Source organism: Eupeodes corollae, chromosome 2 (genome assembly GCF_945859685.1).
Source record: "Eupeodes corollae chromosome 2, idEupCoro1.1, whole genome shotgun sequence".
NCBI lineage: Eukaryota > Metazoa > Arthropoda > Insecta > Diptera > Syrphidae > Eupeodes > Eupeodes corollae.
Genome location: NC_079148.1, coordinates 8,668,162 through 8,695,391, shown reverse-complemented (window position 1 = coordinate 8,695,391; position 27,230 = coordinate 8,668,162). Strand labels below are relative to the sequence as shown.

At 33.6% G+C, this 27,230-nt stretch overlaps 1 protein-coding gene across 2 annotated transcripts in view; it reads right to left on the bottom strand.

Moving 5' to 3' along the window:
* Positions 1-9,161, bottom strand: part of LOC129948556 (ATP-binding cassette sub-family A member 13) — a 63,526-nt gene extending 54,365 nt beyond the window's left edge. Inside the window, exons 1-2 of one of the 2 annotated variants that reach the window (XM_056059637.1) lie at positions 8,981-9,161; positions 7,554-7,955 (exon numbers count right to left, since the gene is read on the bottom strand). The gene's annotated coding sequence lies outside the window, so the exon portion shown is untranslated. The remainder of the gene's footprint in view (positions 1-7,553; positions 7,956-8,980) is intronic. The other variant, XM_056059636.1, reaches the window with a different exon arrangement.
* Positions 9,162-27,230: the final 18,069 nt, after the last annotated feature.

Genomic DNA, 27,230 nt, shown 5'->3' with positions numbered 1-27,230 from the left:
GCAACTGGTTAAGTTTAATTAGAAATGGACAAAAGTGTAACTCAATACTTTGTAAAACAACAAAGCAGACAATTTTTTCAGCTGTAGTTTGCTAAGAGCAATTATAGCATTTTTTTGGCGAAGTTAGAAGTTCAGGAATAGGCGGGTGCCTCTGTATTTTTTTTGTACAGACGATGCTACGAAGCATTGTGAAGTTCCATTGCCAACTTTAGCTAGTTCAGATTCCTCAATTAGATTAGTATTTTCATCATTTAACCAGTTCGGTAATTGCAAAACCAAATTTTAGTTTTGTTTGTTGCAGAAATATTCCTGAAAATTTCTTTTTCGGGAACTATGTTAGAGTTAGAATTTTGTTTGTAGTTAGATTTTGGAATACAAATTTGAGGGAACCATGTTTTAAAAATAAGTTGCTTTTTGAAAAGCATCTTTAAGGAATAGAGATAGGCAATATGGTTACACACAATATCAACTAAATGAGTGCAATAAATAGAATTAAGTAACTTTTTTTATTCCAATATGGGGAAACCGAACACCCAATAATTAGCTGCAATTAATGCTACATTTTTTTCTAAAAAGTTGATGAAGGTTTGCCGAAGTGGAAATTTCTTGAATGAACATTTTGAACGATCAAAAGACTTGACCGTCAACCCGGAGATCTCTATTAAAGATCCTGGTTGATGCGTTGATCGAATTATCAACGGTAGCGAAAAAACAACTTTGTCCTAATACAACGAGGACTTTTAATGGCTTTCGAATAAAGACCATCAAAGCGAGCGAAATACAACGACGAGATTTGTTAAAAGTAAAAAGACAGCGATTTCCCCTAAGGGTTGTACAATAAGAGTCCAAAAGATTTTATTTCGTTAACAGGTATTTATACAAAAATTCATGTAATTTCGAAAGAAAGATTACGTTACATTTTCAGTCAAAGTTTTAAGGCGAATTTATAAATATAAAAAAGATGGCGATTGATATAATGTGAGTGCCAAATTTGAATTTAAAAATTAAATTTTGACAGTTACAGAATTTGAATTTAAATCAAAGATATTTAAGAATTATTTTCGATGGATGGTTTAGTAGTAATATTTTCTGCTTCAACACATTCCTGAAATATTATTGGCTTTCTTAAAAATATTTTTCTAAGCTAACCTCTGCTTTATATCTCAAAACTATTGTTTATGTATATTTTCGTCTATGTTCTGCATTTATAAAAAGTAATCTACGGTAGTATTTATTATATTAAGAAAAACAAAAACATATGTATGTATATTATTAGCAACATTTTTACTCAACATACCTTTAAAACAATAATAAGTAAACTTGAACGTTGGTAACTAAACATTTTTAAGGAATGAATGAAAACTGTTAAACTGTGGGTATTCGCTAAAAGAAAGTTCTGTACGTCAACAATAAACACTCATGTCGATTACATGATCTATTGAATGAGTTGTGCATGAATTCAGAACGATTTTTTGACGTTTTCATTTTGTGATTAACGTCAAAATTTTGCATTTTATTTACTCTGCATTTATTCAATAAGTTCGCTATAATCGTTCTTATTTTTTTTTTTAATATTGGTGTTCATTTGAAGCATAATTTTGTTTGATAGCAAATACATGTATGCTTCCATCAATCAAGAATGTATTGAGGATGAGGTATATTTCGATTATAACTCTATTTTAAAATTTAATATTTATTAATCAAAATGGAATTTAAAAATAGTTGCAAGCTTAAACCATCAAAAACAAACTATAGATATACTCATATAAATTAAATTGATACAGATTTTAATTACTTGCAAAAACAGAATTTAAATTCAATAAATTGCGCTCGCACCCTTAACTTGATGGTTCTACGAACGCATCTTTGATACAATAATCCGAAATTAATTATGAAATTTAAAGAACTTCGTTGTGATTGCTGTAAATTAATGAGTAAATTATATTAAACTGATGTTTAACATGCATTTTTCAAGACAAAAATGTACACTGGTTCGCTATCAATAAAATGACTGCGAAACTAAAGCTAAAAACTGACTTTTTCATAGAAAAAAGTAAAAAGAAAAATGTGAAAAAAACTTATTAAGCACCCCATTTTGTTTTTGCTTTTCAAAGTACCGCTAACTACAAATACAACAATGTAAACAAAGAAAGATTACGATCTTGGTAAATGGAGTATTTTTGAAAAAAGATTAATAATTTACAATAAAAAGAAAATGTAGAAGGAACAAATAATAATAAGCATTGCACTGCGAATGGTCTTGGAGGTAGAAGAAATAATGGAAAAACGAGCCATTCAAGTCATTTAAGGCATCATTGAAATACTTTGCGAGTTGCGAGAACCATTCTAAGAATGAAATGTACCTAAATTTTTCTAATTTGGTGTTTCTTAAAGGTGCATTATTTCCAGATTTCAACAGCATTATAGGCTCAACAAACCAGCTCTTAGGTCCTTCCTTGCCTCCAACGAAACAAAAATTTGCTATACAACCCATTGTTTGGCTTGCCGCTTGTTTGCGGAAGGTGGCTATCAAAAAGCTACCCACTCCTTTTTGACTATGGACTATGAAATTGGGTTATTGCAAAGCCCTTTTAGTCTGGTACTATCAGAAGTTTTCGACATATTTAAAGAGGCGCTTTGCTCTCAGTGGATTTCTTGGCCAACCCCAGATGAAGAGCGTGAAATTGCTCAAACATTTTATGGAAAACACAACGTACCAGCTGTTACTGGATTTATTGATCCATGTTAACATCATTTCCTCGGCAGTCAATTAACATCTTTTTTGCAACCGGAAGGGATCATTTAGTTAAAATGTTTTGCTCATAAGTCTTATTTTTTTGTAATGATGTTCTTTAATAATAATTTTAAAAAAAATTAATATACAGGTGTACCCACCAAGAAGCTTGTCACGATTCCTTTATTTGGAATGTGAGTGAGCTGAAATCAAAGATAGAAAGTGACTATTTGCAGGATATCAAAAATATTTGATATCCTGCAAATAGTCAATATAATTATTTAAAGTTTAAAGTTATTTTTGAACACAAACTTGAATTAGGACTATTTGTTGTAGGAGATGCTGGGTTCCCCTTAGAGCCGTAGCTTTTGACTCCATATAGGACACAAGAGAGTGGTTCACCTCAATGCAAATTTAACGAAGTCTACTCACGTTGCCGAAACACAATTTTAAGAACCAACTTACTTACTTACTTACTTGAGATGGCGCTACAGTCCTGTGTGAACTAGGGCCTCACCCAACAAACTTCTCCATCTAGCTCGATCCCTATCTAGATGTCTCCAGTTTCGCGCTCCAAGTTGGGTGAGGTCACTTTCCACTTGTGTCCGCCACCTGATCCACGGTCTTCCTCTTCTGCGCTGTCCTGTGGGTGTGGATTCGAAGACTTTCCTAACCGGAGCATTGGTTTCCATGCGTTCTACGTGACCCAGCCATCTTAGTCATTGGACTTTTACCCTTCTGGTTAAGTCTACGTCGCTGTACAGCCCGTACAGCTCTTCGTTCCATCTTCGCCTCCACTCCCTTTCGATGCATACGGGACCATAGATCACACGAAGAACTTTTCTCTCGAACCGACATAAGGTGCTTTCATCCGCTTTTGTCATAGTCAATGCTTCTGCACCGTATAACAGGACAGGGATGATAAGGGAGTTATATAGCAACACTTTGGTTCCTCGAGAGAGGATTTTACAACTCAATAGCTTTCTTAGTCCAAAGAAACAGAGGTTAGCAAGAGTTATGAACTTCCCATAGGAAGTTATTGTAATGGGTCCGATTTGTCAAATTGAAAATTTTGACATTTCTCGACGTTTCAAGGTTCCTAGAGTCGAAATAAAAGACTTTTAGAAAGATTTCTGTGTGTACGTACGTTCGTGCGTCCGTACGTTCGCGACTTTTTTTCGTCGTCGATAGCTCAAGAACCAGAAGAGATATCGATTTCAAATAAATGTTATTATACAAAATTTTACGACTAAAATATGATTTCATCTCCAAAACAATTTTGTGCAACGAAGAATAAATTTTTTGACATCTGATATAATTTTGAGAAAAATCGAATTGACAGTTTTTTTTATAAAAAATAAAAATCTAAAAAAAAAAATATTTCTCAAAGTTGGTAAAAATTGAATATCGATTCAAATATCTTTTCCAAAACTTAAAATTTAGGCTTCAAACTTATTTTATCTTATGAGAAATATTGTTTTCAACATTCTGAAAAATGTTGAGAAAAATGGAATTGACAGTTTTCTTATAAAAAATAAAAACCTAAAAAAAATTAATATAAGTTGGTAAAAATTGATTTTCAACTCAAATATCTTTTTAAAACTTGAGAATATTGGCTGTCACGCCAGAGGTCTTGGGCTAAACTAAATGACAATTTTGTTCCACCCTTTAAGTTATATAAACGCACAAAATTTTTTCCTTTATTTTTAATCAATTCCATGTCCATTTTGAAAAAGATTGGAATTTTTGGAAATAGGTTTTTTTCAAAATTATCATCCATCACAGTTTTCAAATCCATGCAAAAAAAAGAGGCTGGGATACGACCCACACTGATAACTTCCCATCCCGTATGTGTTTTTGTCGTGCTTAAAAGTTTGTAGGTTTTCGTGTTGGGTTAAAAAAGTTATTAGTTAAATTATTCTTACAAATTTTTAAATTTGATTTTATTTTTTGTACAAAAAACTGTCAATTCGAATTTTCTCAAAATTTGACTGAATGTTTAAAACAATGGCGCACAATTTTAAACAATCTATTATTAAGGAATTAGCACGATACTTGTTAACAATTTACTATATACATAGTAATCTACTAACTTTTCACTAATTTTAAACACTTTTTATTTTTTGCTAACTAGTATCATGCTAAAACCATTTTATTTAAAAAAAAAAACATGAACCCATCTAAATAATGACAGGTTGTGGAGCAAACAAAACAAACATACCTTAATATTTTTGCAAATGTCAAAGTGACAATATTGAATTTTTATTTTCTTTTTTCATTAATTTTGTTTTCATTACTCGGAGTGGTTTATTTGCGTTCGTTATTTATTCGTCCAGCTCTTCAAGAGGATTTGCTCCAGTTTAAAAACTTTTAACTTTCCTACACAACACTGAATCCTCAAACATTTCAAAATCTTCTTCCTCCGAAAACATTTTAAATTAATTTACTTTTTATGATATCTATAAATAAATTTTATTTCACAATTCATCAATTTTAAAACACTTTGCCACATTTGAGAAAAATGACATATGTCATACAGATTTAGTACGATACTAAAAAGACAAAGTAGCCATTTGGTGATTTTAACTTTAGTAAAATGTTAAGAAAATAGTACGATACTTAACTCGTTTAAAATTATCAAAATCCCTTTTTTTAAACTAGTATCATACTAAAAATGATTTAACATCGTATTAAATCGTCTAAAATTTTGCGCCAATATTTTTTAATAGATAAAAATAGTTTAAAGCCAATATGTCAAAGTTTTGAAAAGATATTTGAGTGGAAAATCAATTTGTACCAACTTGTATTAATTTTTTTTTAGGTTTTTATTTTTTGTCAAAAAACTATCAATTCGAATTTTTTCATAATTTTACTGAATGTTGAAAACAATATTTTTAAAAATTGAAAGTAGTTTAAAGCCAATATCTCAACTTTTTGAAAAGATATTTGAATCGAAAATCAATTTTTACCAACTTTGAGTAATGTTTTTTTCAGATTTTTATTTTTTATAAAAAAAAGGTCAATTCTCATTTCTCAAAATTTTACCAGATGTTCAAAACTTTATTTTTCGTTGCACAAAATTGTTTTGGGGATAAAATCACTTTTTATTCGTAAAAATTTCGACGTGACAACTCTTTTTTTCAGTTTTGTTGATTTATAAAAAAAAAAAACGTTCATTTGATTTTTTTTTCAAAAAATATACTTCTTTGGTATCACGTTACAATACATTATATAAAATTTAATTCAAGTCTCTAGCGTTTTTGGTTTGTAAGATATTAAGGGTTAATCACAATTTTCACCTTTTTTTTAAACTGCTATGGTAAAAAAAACACCCGCGCAATTTTCCTAAGATCCCTTTCTGCATTTTTCTGTCCTTTTGTCTGAATAACAAAATTTATTTGAAGTCGATTTCTCTTCTGGTTCTTGAGGTATGGACAACGAAAAAACGTCGCGAACGTACAAATCAAATATTAAATTTTTTTTAAAGTACAGTATGAAAAGCTTGGATCGAAATCAACGAGAAATATTTCAAGGAGCACTCGGGATCAGTGAAATAATCCGCAAACAAAAATATGAAATAATCCCCAAAAAAATTGTATGTAAATGGTAAGATCTTTTACATAATAACTCCCTATTTTTAGGGATTTAATCCGACTTTTTTGTTGACTAATAGCTGTATAAAAATAGCTCCAAATTTGGAAAATTCAATAAAGTCATTTTTAAGAAGTTGGTCTTATTTCGTTATATAATTTTTTTGAATTTTGACAGTTCAACATCTTCAACTCTTGTCCTAGAGATCACCTTACGAAACTTCAAAAATAAGTTAAATACGAAGTTATAACGTAAAGTTCTTTTTAAATAACAATAAGCTTGAACTTTAATAACCAACAGTTGTAGCTATCATTGGTTTTTATCATTGATACCAATCATTTAAATTTTGTTGAACGATCGTTTATAGCGATCATTGAAAACTTTCAATATTAGCTATAACTGGCCCGAACAACACTTTACAATAGTAAAAAAACAGACCACTTTGATTTGATAGTGAAGCTGCAAATCAAATTTTATTGAAGAACTATAAAAATATATATTTCTATTAATTTTTATTATTTGACATAAATTATATGTACCCTGAAAAAGAATATGTCAAAGTGCCCGTTTTATATAAACATGTACTTATTATAACTAATCTCTGCAGTTAATTTCTTTAAATTGAATTCCTGAATTCGATCAACTTATAATTGCATATCACTCCCTGAAACGATATAGCATCTAATGCTTGTAATTATATCGTCTATATTATTTGTTTTGAAATAGTAATATTAATAAACAAATAAGTCAATTACAGTGTCTTGAAAATTGATAACTACGCGACATAATGAAGATGATAATAAAAAATAATGATGAAGAACACCAACATTATTTTACTATTTTACTGTCTAATATAAAGTCAATTGTAATTAAAATTGTACTCGTATAGTTTCTGATGTTCATATTGTTTCTTTTCCTTCAATATTAACCATTCATGATGTTTAAGTGAGCAAATATTGATCATTTTCATTACGGTCAATCAAACAAATCATTTGTTCATAAAAAATGTCTATTTATTTTTTCATTGAAATCTAAGTAAATAAATCAGCTGTTTCGCAACAAGTTGATGATCACATTTTCGTAATTCTTTTCTTTCGTACGTTTTTTTTCCATAATTCTGAGATTTGAATTCAATTTTGATTCAATGAACCCATTACCTTGTCCTAGACGATATTTACATAAAACTTATAATCGAACAGCACCAATACAAAAAATAAAACTAACTCACCAAAGATGTTCTTCCGCTTAAACAAAAACAAACAAAAAAGTTCTGTTTCCGCAATTCGTTCAGCAGCAATTTTCCTATAAAATCGTGATCTCTTCGAACGTTTAAGTTTTAATTTTGTCTTCTTTTTTGTTTATTTTGCTGATTTTAATTTAATTTATTTATATTTTTTTTCTCTACGTATAAAAATATCTTGCATCACAAATTAGCACTTTTGTTTTCAATCACTTTGATCACCATCAATTCATTTATGGATTAATTTAGTTGCTATAATAATTCCACGATCGTTTATGTTATTGATGGTGCTTTGGCGTGGTGTGACTTTCAGTTACTTTTTCTTTCACTTAAATTGTTGTTAATAAAATTAAAATATTTCTTTTTGTTTTCTTTTGTTTGTTTGTTGCTCTATCAAGTTGTATTTTTGTTTTGTTTGCATGGGGGGCATATAGTGAGTAAATAAAATTATAGTGAAAACGACATTATTTCAGGTAAAATTTGGTATGGACGTCACGTGGGAATGCGGACAGTGTAAGAAGTGCAATTGTTGTTAATTTTGTACATAAAAGAAGTACATAATTACCACTAACCTCACAAAAAAGAAAGAGCACGACAACAGCTCAAAAATGTAAACAAAAAAGTTAAGCCCGCAACATGATATGGCGCTGTCCGCGCATAGAAATGCTTATACGCCTTCCACTCCTTCCAGTGAGCACAAAAGACCAGCTAATAAATAAGCCCACCAAAGCAAACTACCAAAGAAGAAATTCAATGCGCAACACATGCACCGAGGAAATCACTTTCCAATGGAAAATTGGTATTCTAAGCGCGCTACTTCTGCGCGGCGGCGGTGTGGCGCAGCGGTGGCATTCCCGCAATGCAAAAGTCACAAACAAAAGAGTGGTTCCAATATACTTTGTAGCAAAGTCAGCCTAAGCCTAAGCTTAAGCCTAACCTGATGGGAGGAAATTATTTAACAATTTTATGGCATGAGAAAAACCAGGTATAAATTTATGGCAAAATTGAAGTCATCCTGTTTGAAACGACCGCGACCGGTCCGAATGAACATAAATATGACTTTGCTTATAGCTTTTGTATTTGTAGTTTTTACTTTTTATTCTTTCAAGACTGGTTTTACCAGATCTAGAGATCCTCATGGAATTTTTTCCTAGCTATCAGAACTTTTATAACGACACGAAAGAGTACTTTGCTTCGGCGACGACCGATGACAACGTTTAACAAGCAAGTGACAGTGCAGCAAGCATCTGAATAAGGTGCTCGGAAACAGTATTCTTGATCGTGATAAAGTGACTTTTCTTTAGAGTAAATGCTCACTGGAATAAGTTTTACATTGAAATTCGAAGATTCAGCTTTACAGGTCAAATGAAATGTCAAACTGACAGAGATTACAAATAATTGTAGTTTCTTTTTACCTAACTGAAATTTTTCAAACAAAAAACGAAGAGAAGAAAAATTCTTATCAGTACGTCAACTTTTATTTTTGCAATAGAATATGCACTTTAATTTAGAAACTTCAATTTTGTTCAAAACACAAATTACCGAAGCGGGAGTTGTTCCGCTTTCCGACCGATTCTTAGAAAAGCCGCAATGAAACTAACAACACTAAGCCCAGACCCAGACCCAGTCCCAGACATCAGATCATTTTCAGAGCTTCATCAGAATGCTGATTGCTGGCTAAACTGAAGTTGATCAAGAGATCAGCGTTGTTTGGAAGAAATGGTAGGTTCGAAAACTCACCACACCTTCTAGCTTCTGCTTCTACTGGGGACTGACTCCGCGCTTCATCAGAAAAGATGTTATGAACGGTATGAAGGGGAAAAGATGAAATAATTTAAGCATCAGCATCAGCTGCGTACATATGACAACAACGCCAACGAGTTAAGAGGGTTTTGTTGTTGTTGGGGGACCTTTGTTTGCGTTGACAGAATGCTGAATTTGACATACCCACCTCTATTTACCTGTTGAGTGTAGACTGTAGACTGTAGACTTATAATTGGGGAAAGAGAGAGTCAAATTAAAAACTCATACAAAGAAAGGGAGAGAGCACTTTTTACGAGCTTATGAAAGGTAGTTGTTGTTTTTGGCAGGTGCTTGTGGATGGAGTGTGGTAAAGAAAGCTTTGGCTACCTGTCTAATTTGGGTTTGTTATTATTTTTTTGTTTAAACTAGCACGCAAAAATTTTCTATTGTGCCACGGGGGTTGAACTGGAGTTTGGAATACAAAATAATAGAAATGACTTCTGGGTCTTACAGTCTGAGACAAGATATTGCATTTTTGGTGGGGTGTTTTAAACTTTTTAATTGAAAACTTAATGGAAAAGGATTGTAATCTTTTATGATGCATTCTTTTCAATTTGTTTGCAATTTTTACATTCAAATTTAGAGATTTCAAAAGAATGTAAGTACTTTTAAATGCGTACATGAGTTCTTAAATGATTGCAATGAATTGATTGTTTTCAAATGATTGCAATCTTTTTAAAGTTCAAATCTTATTGGCGAATGCAAAATTTGGAGTGCCAATCCTTAGGTGACTTCAATGAAGGCATTTTTTGTTAATTGCAAAGTTTTGTTTTTGTAGATAAAGACGAAAGACAAAGACGGAGAAATATTAAACCTCATAAATATCTTTAGAAGAATTTCGTTCTTTATGAGACATTGAAGTAAATTATCCCGAAATTTGTATTGGGTTTGGAAATATTGCGCAAATTATGAATTGCATATTGGCTTTTAAAGCTTTTGGAGTTGCTGATTTGTATCGGCATAAACCAATGACTTAACATAACCCAATGCAAAGTAACCCCGAATCTTTAAATCGCCGGATCGGGGAACCTTACAGCGACACACCAGGCAAATAAGTTTTCATCAAATTGATTTTATTTTAATGGTTCTTAGCTTTGTATGAAAACTTTGTCGATGTTTAGCTAATTAATTTCTTGAAGCATAAAATCCATCGTAACGGCGCATAGAGGACCTCAAAATCCGGTCAAAAATATTTTGTATGTTTTTCTCATTGCAATCGGCCTAAAACACTATTCTATAACTTATGATGCATTAAAAAGTTACCCTGAAAATAATTTTCATGTTAAATTTAAAAAAAATGTAATTAATTTTTTTTCAATTTAACTTAATTTATGCATTAAATTTATTAAAATTGTTAATATTTCAGGTTAAACAAAACAAACATTTGCAATTATGTATTATTTTATTTTTAATTTATTAAATTCAATTCTGAGTCTTCCTCCAAGAATAATTCTATTGTTTCTGGTAAGAAACTTTCACTGGTTTTATTTTTCTTTCGTTTCCGTTGACAGCTCAAGAAAGAATCCGAAGTCAGCAAGAGTCTATTAAACCATCTCTATTGCACAGTACTCTAGGGAATTTTCTTGAAAAATCTTGCCTTTAGCTCCTGAAAATTTTGTTTCGGGTCTGTTTAATTATAGAAGGGCCATGTTGAAGTATTTTGTGGAGCGTTGGTGTCATTGAATGCCAGTCGTATAACTGTATGTATAGTTCAGCAGTGGTTCTTGCAAACTTCGCGAAATTATCGTAATCAATTGCATATCCAGAAGAAAGCTTCTAAAATTATTCTTAGATTTTTATAAAGCGTATGTCAATACCTGTAATTTCACAAGCTGTATCTGGATCGCTAAGAAAACCGTTTTGATGTATTGCCAGAATTGGCTGTTGGCTGCCATCACATCCCCATTTCGAAATTAGTTCCAAATCAACTACTTCTTGAAAATCACATGCTTTAATTTTATCTTCCAAGTATTTACAAAGTCTAGAAGCTGTGTGATGTAATAAATCTTGCAGTTTTACTTCCGCACCACATTCTGTCACGTGAATTGATTCTGCAAGGGGATAACACTCTTTCTTTGCCTCTTTTATCAGCGAATAAGAGGATAAATATTCTTGTTGGATTCATGTAGAACCTCATACTGCTTTTTAGTTAGGTCTAAGTCAATTAAAAGTGATAAGGCCTCTGATGGTAAATGTTTTCTGACTAAAGGTCATCCTAATAATCTTGTTTACCCTTGTTGGGGTGGCAACGACTTCTTTCATTAATTTCGGAGCTTGTATTTCTTTGGCTTGCATTTGAAAGAAAAAAACTTAAATATAGGATTCATCTTATTGCATCAATCTTTTGCCAAAAATAATTCTGTAACATGTTCAAAAACTAAAAACAAAAATGTTACCGATGGGTTTTTTTTTTGATGTTTAATTATTCGCGCTGTTTTTAAATGAAAATGTTTACTTTCAAGCGTCAATAATGAGTACGTTCTAGACAATTTACTAGTTTCTGACAGTTCAGCTTTAAAAAAATTGTATAGTCAAAATTTAAAAGGCCAAAATCAAACATAAATTAACGATCAGTTTAACACTTCGAAGTAATTTTGAAATTTTCAAAATCGTTTTTGAGAAATTGAAAAATAATTTTAATTAGATTTTATTGAAAATAAAAATTAAGTCGTTTCGCTTCCAGAGATTATTTAATATGATATCTTTATAAAAGGATTAGAATGTACAAAAGAACAGACTGTGTTATTAGCCGTTTTTTTGGTATTCCATATATAGTACAGTGAGAAATTGCCAAGAAAAACGATCCGCTGTAATCCGGTTTTTATATTTGAAAGTTGATACAACTGAATATTTGCCAGAATAATTTTTCAAAAAATTCAAAAAAAAAATAGCGAAATTCGTACCAGGGGTGAACTCGTGTAAGCTGATTTTTGATAGTTGACTATCAAAAATTAAGAAAATACGTCTATGTAATGTGATATCTAGTTGATTTCAAAGTTTTAACCCACCAGTTTGACAAGAAATAAAAACTTCAAGAAGGGGGTTTGTTCGTAGACTACTACATTAACATAAGGCGTTGAAGCGAGCTTGAATTCGTCTAAATTCTTTATATACCTGAATCGAGTTGAAATTAGGTTGATTCGCTTCGATTCCGGTCGGGGATCGGAGACGAGTAAAAATTTGAGCAGAAAAACCTGTGTGGAGGAGTTGCTTTTACAAATGATGCGTTATGGTCTGTTTATTAACATTTTTGTGAACAAAAAAAAATAGGGTTTTGTCTTAATCAAATTAAAAAAAAAATGCACATGGAGTAGGTAATATAATCTAAACTGAGATAAACCTTTGGTGGAATCATAGCAAAACTTTGTATCTTTTCTATTGTTTTCTCTTGCAAAACTAGCCCAGTTAGTCCATTTTTATTAACAAAACTAAATAATATCAACAGTAACAGATTGATTTTTGTCCCCAATGGAAAACACATGATTCCAAATGCACAACTACTCAACGAACACAGCCATCGAGATACAAATGCAATATCAATTGAGAACGAAATAACTTAAGATCCATTTGAGACTCGTATAAATGTTAAAAACCCATCCGTAGTAAGATTATACTTCAACTTTTATCGGTAGTATTCATACTGCGGATATTGTTTTTGTTATTCGTGTAAAATCTTACTATACTATTGATAGATTTTCCAACAAAACACGGGTATTGAGTTACTTCAAAACTAATTTTACGGCACAACTGGATTTAAAGGGTTTTCGAGTTTAAAGTTTCCAAAAATTTGATTAAATCTTTTTTTAAAAATAGTTTTGAGGAAACTCAATAATATGGGTGCAAAATAAAGAAAAATTCATTAAAATATTATAGAATCGATTGATTGATTGATTGTGCAATTTCTCTGTACTTGAATTTTGTAAGTATCCATACAATTCCTTCAATTTTATACTTGGACATTTTAATAGCCAATACCGAGACTTGAGCTTTTCAATTCCTGTTTTACTTGAAAATTAATTTCAGTGCAATGGGATTTAAAGTATTTGAGTAATTTGAAAATAAATTCAAGACCGTATTAGGAATTAAAAGAGATTGAAGTAAAAACAATGACTTAGATACTGGTACCTGATATTTTTAAGAAAATCCTTCTGGTACTTAAGAATTTTAAATACCAAAGAATTGTTCTTCAGCTATACTTAAGTACTACTACTTAACAGTTCCGGCGCAATCGTTGTTATAATAAAAGTGAATTTTAGCCATCTTATTTAATATAAACGTATATAAACCTATAACCGCCAACGTTACCTCCTTGACTATTAGAATAACTTACCGATAGCATATCCATCCATATTTTATTTATGTCTAACAAATGCATAGGTAAGTCGTCAAGTGCAATTTTTATGATGATTAAAGTAATTACACTTGTAACTTGATTAATGGTAGCTGAAAGGCAGTCCAATATAAAATGAATATTAAATAACATTTACACGTTTTACCTTATATACATTATGTAGGTATTAAATTATTTAGCTAAAGGTACTGAAACATTTGTTGAAACAAAAATCACGTTCACTAAAAATGTTTCCGATTGATTATGAAAATAGTCATTCTAGTATTTTCAAAAATCTTGTTAAATTAATCATAAAAATGTATTTTTCTATTTTCCGGAATGAAATTCATTTTCCTAAACAGCTGATACTTTTATGTTCAAAAGTGAAACGAATCGTTCCAAATTCACACAATTCCAATGACAGATTTCTGTAATTAAAATTTTTTCGGTGGATTTCAATCAGGAAAAACTTTTTTTAATGACAGAAATTTTTTATTTTTTTAAATTCCAGTATTTGTTTTCAATGATAAAAACCAAAGTTAGCTGTAACTGGCACCTATCAGTTTATTGTATTTTGTCAAAAATTTAAACGTATGCTTTCTATAATTTGGGGTTCAATCGGACAGTTTTTTCAATAACAGACATTTTCAATTTTCGCTACGACCGGACCTGTCAAAAAAATCCAATGATTGGTTGCAATGATGAAAACCAATACCCATGTTTTGTTGAAAAATCTATCAATAGTATGGTAGAATTTAACACTAAAGCCTAGTACATACTTCCTCGTGAAGTGAACGTTCGCCAGTGGAGAAAGTGAACTTTTGACATTGCTCACTGGTACACACTTGTGAGTACACGTTGTGAACATGAACAAACCAAATGTCAAAGCTTCACCAACAGTTCCCGTACATTTTGCACGTGAATTGCCCGTGAACGAAAACTCTCCACTTTGTTCTCCACTCAGCTTCACGAGCAAGTTCACGGGTGAACCAAAAACTGAAATTTGTATGGGTTCACGAGATGGTTCACAAGTATGTACTAGGCTTAATAACAAAAACCATATCCGTAGTATGAATACTACAGATAAAAGTTAAAGTAGAATCCTACTACGGATGGGTTTTTGACATTCATACAAGTCTCGAATGGATCTTATGTGATTTCGTTCTCAAATGTTGATACGATTGATATTGCATTCGTATCTCGATGGCTGTGTTCGTTGAGTAGTTGTGCATTTTAAATCATGTGTATTTTCCATTGGGGAAAAATCAATCTTTTACTGTTGATATTATTTAGTTTTGTTTGTAAAAATGGACTAACTGGGCTTATTTTGCAAGAATAGAAAAGATAATTAAGTTTTGCTATAAATCTATTTGGTGTTTCCACCACACAAGAAGATTTAAAAATGATAAGGTTTGACAACATTTTCTAAAATGCAAATGGTGTTTCGATGTTTCTTATAAAGTGCAAGTGAGATACTTTGATTCGTGTTAAACAATGAAAAACTGAATAGTTCAGCAACATATAAGAATACGCTACCTACTCCATTTGCAATTTTTTAACTTCCCATAGGAAGTTATTGTAATGGGTGCGATTTGTCAAATTGAAAATTTTGACATTTCTCGACGTTTCAAGGTCCCTAGAGTCGAAATAAAAGATTTTTGAGAGAGATGCCTGTGCGTGCGTGTGTACGTACGTTCGCAACGTTTTTTTGGTCCTCCATAACTCAAGAACCAGAAGAGATATCGATTTCAAATAAATTTTGTCATACAGATAATAAGGCAGAAAGATGCAGAAAGGGCTCTCAAGACAATTGCGTGGGTGGTTTTTTTACCATAGCAGTTTGAAAAAAAGGCGAAAATTTCGGTTAACCCTAAGTATCTTACGAACTAAAAACGCTAGACACTTGAATTAAATTTTATATAATGAATTCTAATGTGATACCAAACAAGTATATTTTTTGGAAAAATTTTATTTAACGTTTTTTTTTTATAAATCGAAAAAACTGAAAAAAAATTGTCACCTCCAAAATTTTAAGACTAAAATATGATTTCATCTCCAGAACAATTTTGTGCAACGAAGAATAATGTTTTTGACATCTGATAAAATTTTGAGAAAAATCGAATTGACAGTTTTTTTTGTAAAAAATAAAAATCAAAAAAAACATTACTCAAAATTGGTAAAACTTGATTTTCGACTCAAATATCTTTTCAAAAATTTGAAATATTGGCTTCAAACTAATTTTATCTTATAAGAAATATTGTTTTCAACATTCGATAAAACTTTGAAAAAAATCGAATTGAAAGTTTTTTTTTACAAAAAATTGAACTCTAAAAAAAAAAACAATACTAAAACTTGGTAAAGATTTACTTTCGACTCAAATAGCTTTTCAAAAATTAAAAATATTGGCTTCAAACTAATTTTATTTCACAAAAAAATATTGTTTTCGATATTCAGTAATTTTTATATAAAAATCCAACAGTCCGTTTTTTTCATAAAAAATAAAATCTACAAAAAATAGTACGCAAATTTGGTAAAAATTGATATGAGTACATATAGACAAACTTTTAAGCAAGACAAATCGACAGACATGATGGGAAGTTATCAGTGTGGGTCGCATCCCACCCTCTTTTTTTAATTTGATTAAAGCAAAACTATATTTTTTGTACACAAACATGCAAATAAACAGACCTAATGCATTATGTGTAAAAGCAACTCCTCCACACAGGTTTTCTTCACAAAATTCAACTCGACACCAATCCTCGGCCGGAATCGAGTGGCTCGCTTCAACACCACATGTTAATGAAGTAGTCTACGAACAAACCCCCTCGTTGAAGCAATTGTTAAATTAACTTATTTTTATAGAATCTCAATTTAAAGATGTTTTCTTATAATTTCTTCTTGAAAATTGTCAATTTTATTAGTTTTTTTTAGTTAATTTTAAGTTTTAATTTTCTCAAAACTTTTTTCTATTTGCGTGTTTTTTTGTTATTATTCTGACAGATCTTCTTTCAGTTATACCAATTTTTAAATACGAAAATCTGGTTACTGCCGATGTGTTTTCTTGGAAATTTTCTACTATACTAAGAGTTTCAATTTTCTATTAGTTTTGTGAAACCGTTTATTATATCGACGGTAAAGTAGCGAAGGTTTTCTTCTTAGTGGTTAATGGTTTCTGGCTTATCGACGTATACTATAAACTTCACATATCAATGTCACCGGTCTTTGACGTAAACCTAAATGGGTACAAAACGCGTTCTTCGATAAATCAATTGGGGAACGAGCTGTGTTACATATTGCGCCGCGTCGTCTTGTTGAAAACATAGCTACTGCATATCATGGTTGTTTAAATGTTTAATGGATGTACGAAAAAGTCACTAAGCATGGCTCTAAGGCAGTCACCATTTACTGTAACGTTCTGGCCAACACCGTTTTTTAAGAAGTACGTTAAAATTATTTCACCAACCCAGTTTTTGTGGATGTAATAGTGTCTCAATATGCACCTGAGTATCATCATCAGTCGAAATACGGCAGTTTCGTAAAATTGACGTAAAACGTATTAAGAAAAGAATTATGATTTTTAAATTAAATGACGTGTACAAATTGGAAGCGTTCAGGCGTCAGTCTTATTGGCTGCGTTCAATCTCAGGCAGATAGGGTATCCGGATAACTTTTTGTTAATGTTTTTTTTGTAAAAGAACAGCTGATCAAAAACAGCTGAGATCTCAAAAAAGGAATCAAAAATATTCAAGAATTTCTAAGGTATGTAGATATCTGACAGAACAGCTGATTCAACACATGATTGAATTTCAAGAAACTTGAAAATTGATTTCAGCTTTTTGTATTTGTTGGTAAACAAAAACATACAAAAAGTTAGTTGAAGTTGTATTTGAGGATGTTCTGTACATAATAGACGATGAAGGAACGATAAAAGTAAATTATTATCTATTTTTTTAATCTCCAAAATTGACTTATTTTGTTCTCGTTTTGTAGATGAAGATGACCCATTTGCTAGGTATTACCTCCAATCTAGTGTCCAGCATCCTGAAGTTGAAGAACCTCATCCTGTACCAGAGGTAGAACAAAATGCAGGTAAATAAATAAATAGGAAAGGTAAGTTATTCTTTCAGATGATTCAAAACCCCAAAGAATAACCACTCTATTCCCTTTTTTAAAGGTTGGGAACATAAATCCATTCTGTTTTTCTTGGAGGAGTGCAGAAATAGAAAGGACCAGCTGCGAGACCCAAATATCCGTCGAAGAACAATTTTTCAAGAAATTGCAAACGTTCTTGAAGAACACGAGTCAATTTTTGATGAGAAATAATTAGAATTAATATTAAAAAATATGAAAAAGCGCTACAATATTATAATAAAAGGTTAAATGCTTTTCTGCTTTTTGTCAACAGCTGAAAGCTGTTTCTATTTTCTGACAACTATCTACAATACAGCTATCCAACTCGTTCAACAATGTATCTAAAAATCCACCTATCCAAGATACCCTATCCAACGTGAGATTGAACGCAGCCATTATATTGAAATGTCAAACAAAAACTGAATACCTATGTATCACATGACAGCTGACAAAATGGCTGGTAGTGAAAATAGTGTTGCCAACCAAAAGTTCTGTACTTCTAAAAATCTACGTTAGAAAACAATGTAAGCAAAAGGGTTTAAGAGATTGAAATGCCTTTAAATTAGTATTTTTGTTTGAAAATCACAAATGGGGCGAATATTTGATTCATTCCTCACTAAGAGTTATTGAAGCAAAATTATTGAAGAACTTAATTTTTAAGTGATATTTTTCTTCTGAAAACGTTTTTATGATCTGGATCTATTAATTTTGAAATGCCTGAGAAAAGTTAAGTTACATTTTTATTCATACCCATAATAATATTTTGTTACATTTCCTGGTCTTGTCTCAAAAAATAATGGCGCAAAATTTTAAACAACCTATTATTAAGGCCTTAGCACGATACTAGTTAACAATTTACTATATACATAGTAATCTACTAACTTTTCACTAATTTTAAACACTTTTTATTGTTTTGCTAACTAGTATCATGCTAAAACCATTTTATTAAAAAAAAAAACATAAACACATCTAAATAATGACAGATTGTGGAGCAAACAAAACAAACATACCTTAATATTTTTGCAAATGTCAAAGTGACAACATTGAATTTGTATTTTCTTTTTTCATTTTGTTTTCATAGCTCGCCGTGGTTTATTTATTTATTTATATTTTTTCGTTTTTCGGAATTAACTTGCAATTTATAAAAGATTGAAATAAAATAACAAGATGTTGCGATTGGCATTAACTGTGCCTTTGAGGCTTACACAACAAATTAAATCCGAACTTCAAAACAATGCTGGCTTTGTGAAGAAACAATTTGTCCGTGAATTCTCTCGGGATTTAAGGCGACAATTGTTCCAAATGTTGGAGTCATGAAGAGACCCACGAGATCTTGCAACGATATCTATAATTCTGCATTTATGATCCGTTACAATTTGGACATTTAATGAATAATAACCTTTTAGAAATTAAACACTGTCACATTTGAGAAAAATGACAAGAAAAATCTGTCTGACATAGATTTAATACGATACTAAAAAGATAAAGTAGCCATTTGGTGATTTTAACTTTAGTAAAATGTTAAGAAGATAGTACGATACTAAACTCGTTTAAAATTATCAAAATCCTTTTTTTAACCTAGTATCATACTAAAAATGATTTAACATCGTACTAAATCGTCTAAAATTTTGCGCCAATGTATTTAAATTTAAGTTTCTGCGTTGCAAAAACACATAAAAAGAGCTTCAACCAATAAATCAAGGCATTTTTCTTAGAATACCTACAGGTGTTTTTTTAAAAGACTGCTTATACCTCAAAACCCTCATCCTCCTACTGTATGCTAAATTTTATAGCTATAAAAATATACATGTACCTACCTTCTGTCCAGTGAATGACCACTCCACCATCCATTTATAAAAATGATTGTTTCTACTTGATATCACTTGAAAATTTAATTGCCCAAGCGATTAATTGCCATTATTGTTGTTAACTGAAATAAAATTGTTAATTAAAGATTCTCGAAAGAAGCGCTATTTTGTGTTTAATGAATTGAATATAAAACTTATGCGTAATGTTTAACTTAAAAACAAAACAAACTTATAACAAAACGATAGGTAAATATGTACTTATGAGAGAAATATAATTTAAGGTTCGTTCTCACTAAAGTAACCAGTAATTCCGGAAGTTAAAATTTAAATTGTTCTGTTCGTTAAGTATAGCTAAAGTTCTAACAGCAATTAAGACGTTCAGCGAACTATAGCATGAAAGGGAGTTTTGAACTTCGTATTTTTTTATTATTATAAGTATACTTAATGCTTTGATTAGGGGTTGTCTTCAAGACAGTCATTCTTCAATTAAAATCTTCAGGTATTAATCAAGCAATTACAAAATGATTGTGATAGAGTTTGACATAAATGGTTATTACGGTATCACTTTAGGGTTAGGTTTGGTACAATAGCCCCATATTAAACAAACAAGAAATAAGAGAGTTTAATTAAAATAAAGCGGTCCTATAGAGGTAACGTTGGAGCGCAATTCTCTTCGATATCCTATGATTCGGTGACATTGTATGCGATGCTGTTAGGTTAGGTTAGGTTAAAGTGGCTGTTGGTTGGGAAGTCCAACACACTTAGACCAAAGCATGGTCCGTTGTGATACCACATGGATCAGTTGATCAGCTTAACTCGTCGAACCAATTGGAGCTCCGAATGAAGTGTAGGAGACAAATAATGTCAGAATTTTTTAGATCGCTGGTATCGTTGAAGTAGTAGTGTCCAAGATGGATTCTACGTCTTTGTGATAAGGCAGGGCGTGTGCACAGAAGATGAGAGATTGTCTCCTCCTACAAAAATCATTTGCAGGGGCTCCAAGTCGAATAGCATGCCCTCCTATTAAGCAGTGCCTGGCAGGAAACCTACATATAACGTAGCTAATGTGCAATCTACTCAGAGAGATTAATTGTTTTAAGCGTCTGGCGCTAAGATTAGGCCAAATTATTTTTTTCGCTAAACAGGTGGTGGTGTTATTCCACCTGAAGTTTGTTTTCTCTATGGTATCTTGCTTTAGGATGAGTTTACATGTAGCTAAGGGGATACCTAAGCTAGCATTGTGAGCCAGCAAAGGTAAAGTTGTTCCGCTTTTTGCAGTTCGTCAGCTTTGCAATTTCCTAGAATGTCTCTATGGCCCGGCACCCAGAAAAGGTGAATGTTGAACTGTGTTACCATCTCTGTAAGAGTTGATTGACAATAGACAGAGTCTAGGGACTTTAACGCAGCTTAGCTTTTCGAGAAGATGCGTATATCATTAGTTCTTATAACGTTTTCTCTAAGCCAATATAGGACTTCTTTTTTAGGCAGGATTTCAGCTTGGAACAAGCTACAATGATCGGGTAGACGAAAGGAGAGACTTAAGTTTAGTCTATCTTAGTATACGCCTCCACCAACCCCATAGTTTATAGTTCAAATGATGTATTCTCCCAAGAAGCCCTGGGAGGTATACTCACTTTGAAGCTAATGCGATGCAGTACTTTAACGATTTTTTTTTTGACAGATGCGAAAAAATTGATGTGTTCAATTCCAGAGAAAAATAAATTGTTTAGAAATTGGTAGGTGACTTTAGGGGCTGATCGTCTTTCCGCTTTACTCGTGGGAATAAAATGAAAGAATCAAATAAAAAAAAATCAAACAAAACAAATCGCGCCATGGCTGCCAATGCGGTCACATCTCTTGAAAAGGCTGTCGAGCCAACTCAGGTGTGTGAACGTGATGTCAACCCTGTGGTTGCCACTAGTAGCGAGAGTCCTTCTCCCTCTACTAGCCGCAACCTTTACTTGAAGAAATTACCCGTCAGTAGAACAGCTGTGATGCTCGGCTGTCCCAAGGGCGGCAATTCCACACTCCACCTCTTCCCCGCTCCTGCTAGGACGTTGCAAGCGACCCCAAGGAGGGACACCCCATCCGGAGAAACAAAATCTGTACATGTGGAATTGACTCGAAGGGTGAGGGCACACCCGGATTGGTATCGGTAGCGACTAAATCTGGAGGTGAACCCACATCTGTGTCACACGAAAATAGGGCCGGCCAAAAAGAAGTCAAAGAAGTCACAGGCCAATCGAGACCAACGCAATGCTGAGAGGATTCTAGCCGCAGTTGGTGTCATACCGGCGGCGGAAAGAACCCCAGAGCAAACGCGTAAACTCGAGTGAGCTAGTGGCTTTCTTAGCAAAAAAGCTAAACCGACCTGAGGTGACTCAACGTCAAATCTTTCCTTCAGCGACGCGCTCAAAGGCAAGATCATTGCCGCGGTCATTGACAGGAGTCATGTGGATGGTTTCAGATTTGTATCTGTGATCGAGGAAAATCCGGGGCCTCTCCCAGACACAGCCGATGCAGGATGGTACCAAAATCGTATCAAACTCATCGCCTGTGGTGATCAGAGATCTTTCGATCTATACAGGGCTGCTGTCAATGGCTTGCCAGAAGTCTGGCCGGGTGCCAAGCTCGAGGTTGTTGCAAGGGAGAATATTCCTTGCCGGCCAAGAGCACGTATAATGATCCCGGCTCTACACAACTGCCCAGATATGATCATGAAACTGATCAGAACAAGTAATCCGGACCTGCCTACGCACGACTGGAAAGTACCAAAGGTTGAGAAGGAGACAGTGGGTCACTATAGATCCACTGGCCGCGACCAAAGGCGTGATTAGGTATGGTTTTGATGAAATCATGATCTTTTTCTATAAAAAAGATGAAGATACGTTCAACACGCCCCCCACAGAAGCCCCTTCAGCGGAAGGAAATGCTTCACTAACAACAATAATGGAAGTCGATGCAACACCACAAGTGGAACCATCGAAATCCACAGCCCCAAACGAGTCATCCGACGTGGAGACTGAAGATGCTACCTTAGGCATCACTCTGAGTGAGAAAGAACTGCTTAAATCCTCCTCAGACGATGAAAACGCCGACAAAACAGTGGTGGAGGTTGATCTGACTAAAAGTAGCAATGCTGCGATTAGTACAGATTAATCTCCATCACGCCATCATGGCCACAAACAACCTGGTACTCCGACTGCATAGGAACAAGGAAGACATCGTCTTAATACAGGAGGCGTGGGTCTAAAATTCCATCATCAGAGGTCTCAGGACTCCTGGCTATAAAATATTGTATGCATCGGAGAAAGGTGGACCAAGGTCATGCATGATAGTAAAAAATGACTTAAACATATTTTTACTCCCCAATTACAGCGACAAGGACACCACCACCGCTGTCTTAACAACGGATAAAGCAACCTACTGGCTCATATCCTCCTACCTTGGCCACGATAGCCCAATTCCAGGAAACACCTTGAGGAAGGCAATTGCGGACGCGCAATCGAAAAAAGTTGTTCTCCTAATTAGTTCGGACGCTAACGCCCATCACATGGTATGGGGTAGCTCTGATATAAATGAGAGAGGTGAGTCCTTATTTGATTACTTACTAAGCACTAACCTACTCATAAGTAATATTGGTAATGAACACACTTTTGTAACCGAGAATAGGAAAGAGGTACTTGATATTACACTAATACACTTACCTCTGACTCGATCCACAATATGATTTCAAACTGGCATGTCTCAAAAGGGAATTCCTTCTCTGACCACAAATACATTCAGTTTGAGCTCAAAGATGTGACAAATACATCTACGGGTTTTCGGAATCACCGGAATACAAACTGGGAGCGATATAGGGAGGTACTAGCACAACTGCTTGATCACAACCTTCTTAAAAGATCCTTCAGTAAAGCTGAACTTGACCTTTCTGTAAATCATCTCACCGAAGCCTTAAATGAATCAATGAGATCTTCATGCCCTGTAACCATTTTAAAGGGTAAAAAGAAACCTCATTGGTGGCGTAAAGAACTAGAACCATTCAGAAAGAGCTGTCGCAAACTCTTCAACAGATCTAAGTACACTAGATCTCCTTCTGATCGGGACTTATACAAACAAGCTCTAAAGCAATATAAAAAAGAATTAAGAAAGAGTAAGAGGTCTTCTTGGAGAAATTTTTGTGGTAAAATAGAAAATACTTCAGAAGCCTCAAGACTCAGGAAAATTCTCTCAAAAAGTCCAACAATACCCAGTGCTTTAAAGATAGAAGCAGGCACGTGGACTATCACAGATAAATAATCTCTTAATCTGTTATTAGACACCCACTTTCCGGGTAGCTCTAACATACTCAACGACTTCTACAAGCGATTTAGTTGATCTAATAACGCGGGAAAAACTGCAATGGGCCATAGACAGCTTTGATCCATATAAATCTCCAGGACTAGACGGAATCATTCCGGCCGAACTACAAAAATGCTCAAGCAATATGCTCTAGAAACAACAAATGCTAGATGGTCACAGAGTACTACCTGCCTAGCAACCAAGCAAATATGGCCAAGTATTGACTTAAAACGGTCAAAAGGCTTGATATCACTGAGCAGACAAAGTATAAGCTCTACAATTGGAGTAATAAGGGGACACTGCCTCATAGGAAGACAGGCTCTGAGGCTAGGGGTCTACACAAATGACTTCTCTAGAAGCTGCATGGATGAGGAGGAAGAGGAAACAGTCCAACACCTTCTATGTACATGTCCAGCACTCTCCATTAGAAGGAATAACTTTCTCGGTTATCCCTTCTTCGATAACACCAGTGAACTGGCAACGATTGACACAAAACGTCTCTCTAACTACATTAAAAGTACGAAATGGTTTGTTTAAGTTCATTACTCTCCCATGAGTTACCTCATTAGTGGTATCACAATGGACCCTTGAGGTCTACGTGCGTCAATGACATCTGGATAGCCACTCCAACCTAACCTAAAGCTTATGGTATTTTTGTTTAGGTATAATAATATATTGCATTTTCGATATATCGGTTAAGTTGGTCATCTCTGCCTGAAATTTGAAAGCTACTTCGAACCGAAGTTCTGCTTCGACGTGACCGGCTACTTCGAAATCCAAATAAAAAAATAAGTTTGAAATTCAAGGTGACTTCCGTACTTGATTTTCCTGCATTGATAACATCAACAACTTGCGGATCATCATCGATCATTTCGTTGATTATTATCGATCACCTTTTCAAATGTTGTTCATTTATTTTGAGAAGGTTTTTACATCGGCAACAGGGAGTTTATCTGACTTGTTTTGCGCAGGAAGGGTATCTTTAATAAACTAATTTCTATTATAAAGATGATATGGTATTATTATGATGTGTCAAAAAGTCATATCTAAAACGGATGTTGTCAGAAGAATTTGAAGTACAAAGTGAAGTCAGAAAGGGCCGCTTATAGTCATCACTTCTGTTTTTGTTGGTGATCATTGATGTGCTTTCGGTAGCCTTGACAGGAAACGGAAGAAGAAGATAGTCTCTGACAGCATACCAGAAATATCAAGACTATACACCAACGTTTTATGCCTACCTAAAAAAGGATCATATCAACATCCATCAAACGATAACAAAAGTGGAGAGAGAAGCATAAATTGTAGAGGTGAAAATCAATACGAGAAAAACTAACTACTAAGGTTTCATTATCATCGAAGTGTTGTCTCTTCTGAAGTCCGTACCTAACAAGTTATCACTTACCGGATCGGGAAGTCCAAAGTTTCTAAGAACAATTCTCTCAACTTGATGTCAAAGCTACGATTATCCGGATGCAGAACCTGAAAATAAACAGCAGCAATTATCAAGAAATTGCAAACCTTTATTAATAGGTGTCTACGAAACAACTTAAGGGTTTGTTTTGTCCCAATCGTATATCCGATGAAAAATTATGTACATGGAGTCAGGAACCGATTGACACTAATATACCAAGACGCAATTGTCAGTAAGTAGCTAAGCGATGATACCATCCAAACCAGCGGATTTATGTATGTTGAGACCTTTTACGACTCTCGGAACAGTACGAGTACAAAAAAGGATCCATGACACTGCTTTACAAACAAGTTTGCTTCACAATAGAACTAACTAAAGGAGTTTCATTGACAACAAGCGAAGGAACCTAGTAAAGTATTTCTTTTCTCACCATGCCTATCAACTTGTACCACAATATGGTCTGGTCAATGCAAATTATATGTGGTTTAAATTCATTGTCCAAAGGCCCATCAAGTGTGGATAGCAATTAGACTTCCAACGAATTAGATGCGCTGTCCGACTGTATCCAGAGAATTTTATCCCATTTTCCGCACAGTGAGATCGTTGTTGCGGGCGATTTAAATGTACACAACTCTTTGCGGCTGCGCTATTCTGGTCAGACAACATCCGAAGGAAGGTAAGTCGAGATTTTTGCTGAGTTAAACTACCTGACTCAGTTAGTTGACGAGCCAACTCGGATTCAAGACGTTGCAGGTCAATGCGCCAAACACTCTAGGCTTGTTTCTTGCCTTTGATCCTAATAAATATGCGGTAAGTCTATTATAACCTCTAGGCATTGTTTCAAATCTGCTTGATCCTCATGCCAAAAAAACAGTTAAAGAGAAAAACCCTATGAGTATGGCAATATGAGAAAGCCAACTGGAACGGTCTCAATGATTTCTTCAGGAACTTTAACTGCTTCCTCGATAGTGACGTGGATTCCAGCGAAGATATGGGTAAAAACTTAATTCTTTGTGGAATGAGAAATTTTATCTCAAATATTGTAATATCTATATATCAAACCCAAAAAAAACTCATGGTTTGATTCAAGTTGTAAAGAGGTTATTAGGATCAAAGATGTACGAGTAAGTTTCCGGATTTATAAAGCCAACCCTACTGACGAAAACTAGAAAGACTTGTAACGGGCATATACGACACACACATTAAATTGTTGCATGACCAGAAATTACGGTAAAAAAATACTACAAAGGTAGTAAAATTTTTCCGTCCGTTCCTTCGCTCGTTTCCAATGATTCTTCTTTTGTAAGCTTGATTGAGAAAGCCAATTTGTTGCAGCACAATTTGCTGTTAATTTGATGATACCAATGAGTGTCATGACTCCTCCTGTACTTGAAAGCGTAAACGTTTCTATGGGACAAATCTTCTTTCGCACTCGTACAGTTGCTACAGTACTAAAAGATCTTGACATTCTCAAATCCGCTGGCCCGGGTAGTATCTCCGCTATTGCTCTGAAGAGGTGTTCTTCAATGCTGGCAAAACCACTGCGTAAGCTTTTCCGTCTGTCCTATTCTACTGGTCTCTTTCCGAGTGGATGGAAAACTGCATTTGTCCAGTATGTCCCTAAAAAAGGTGAATCCTCCTCCCCTTCTAACTATCGCCCAATTGCACTTACGTCCCTTCTTTCCTAGGTAATGGAAACGCTGATCAATTTTCAGCTCAAAAAATATCTTGAAGAACGGAAGCTTCGACCGACAAAATAGCTTTTGTAGCAATAGTTCCACTGGGGATCTCATGCTTTATCTCACGAACAGTGGAACAAATCTTAACATCGTTTTGGAGAA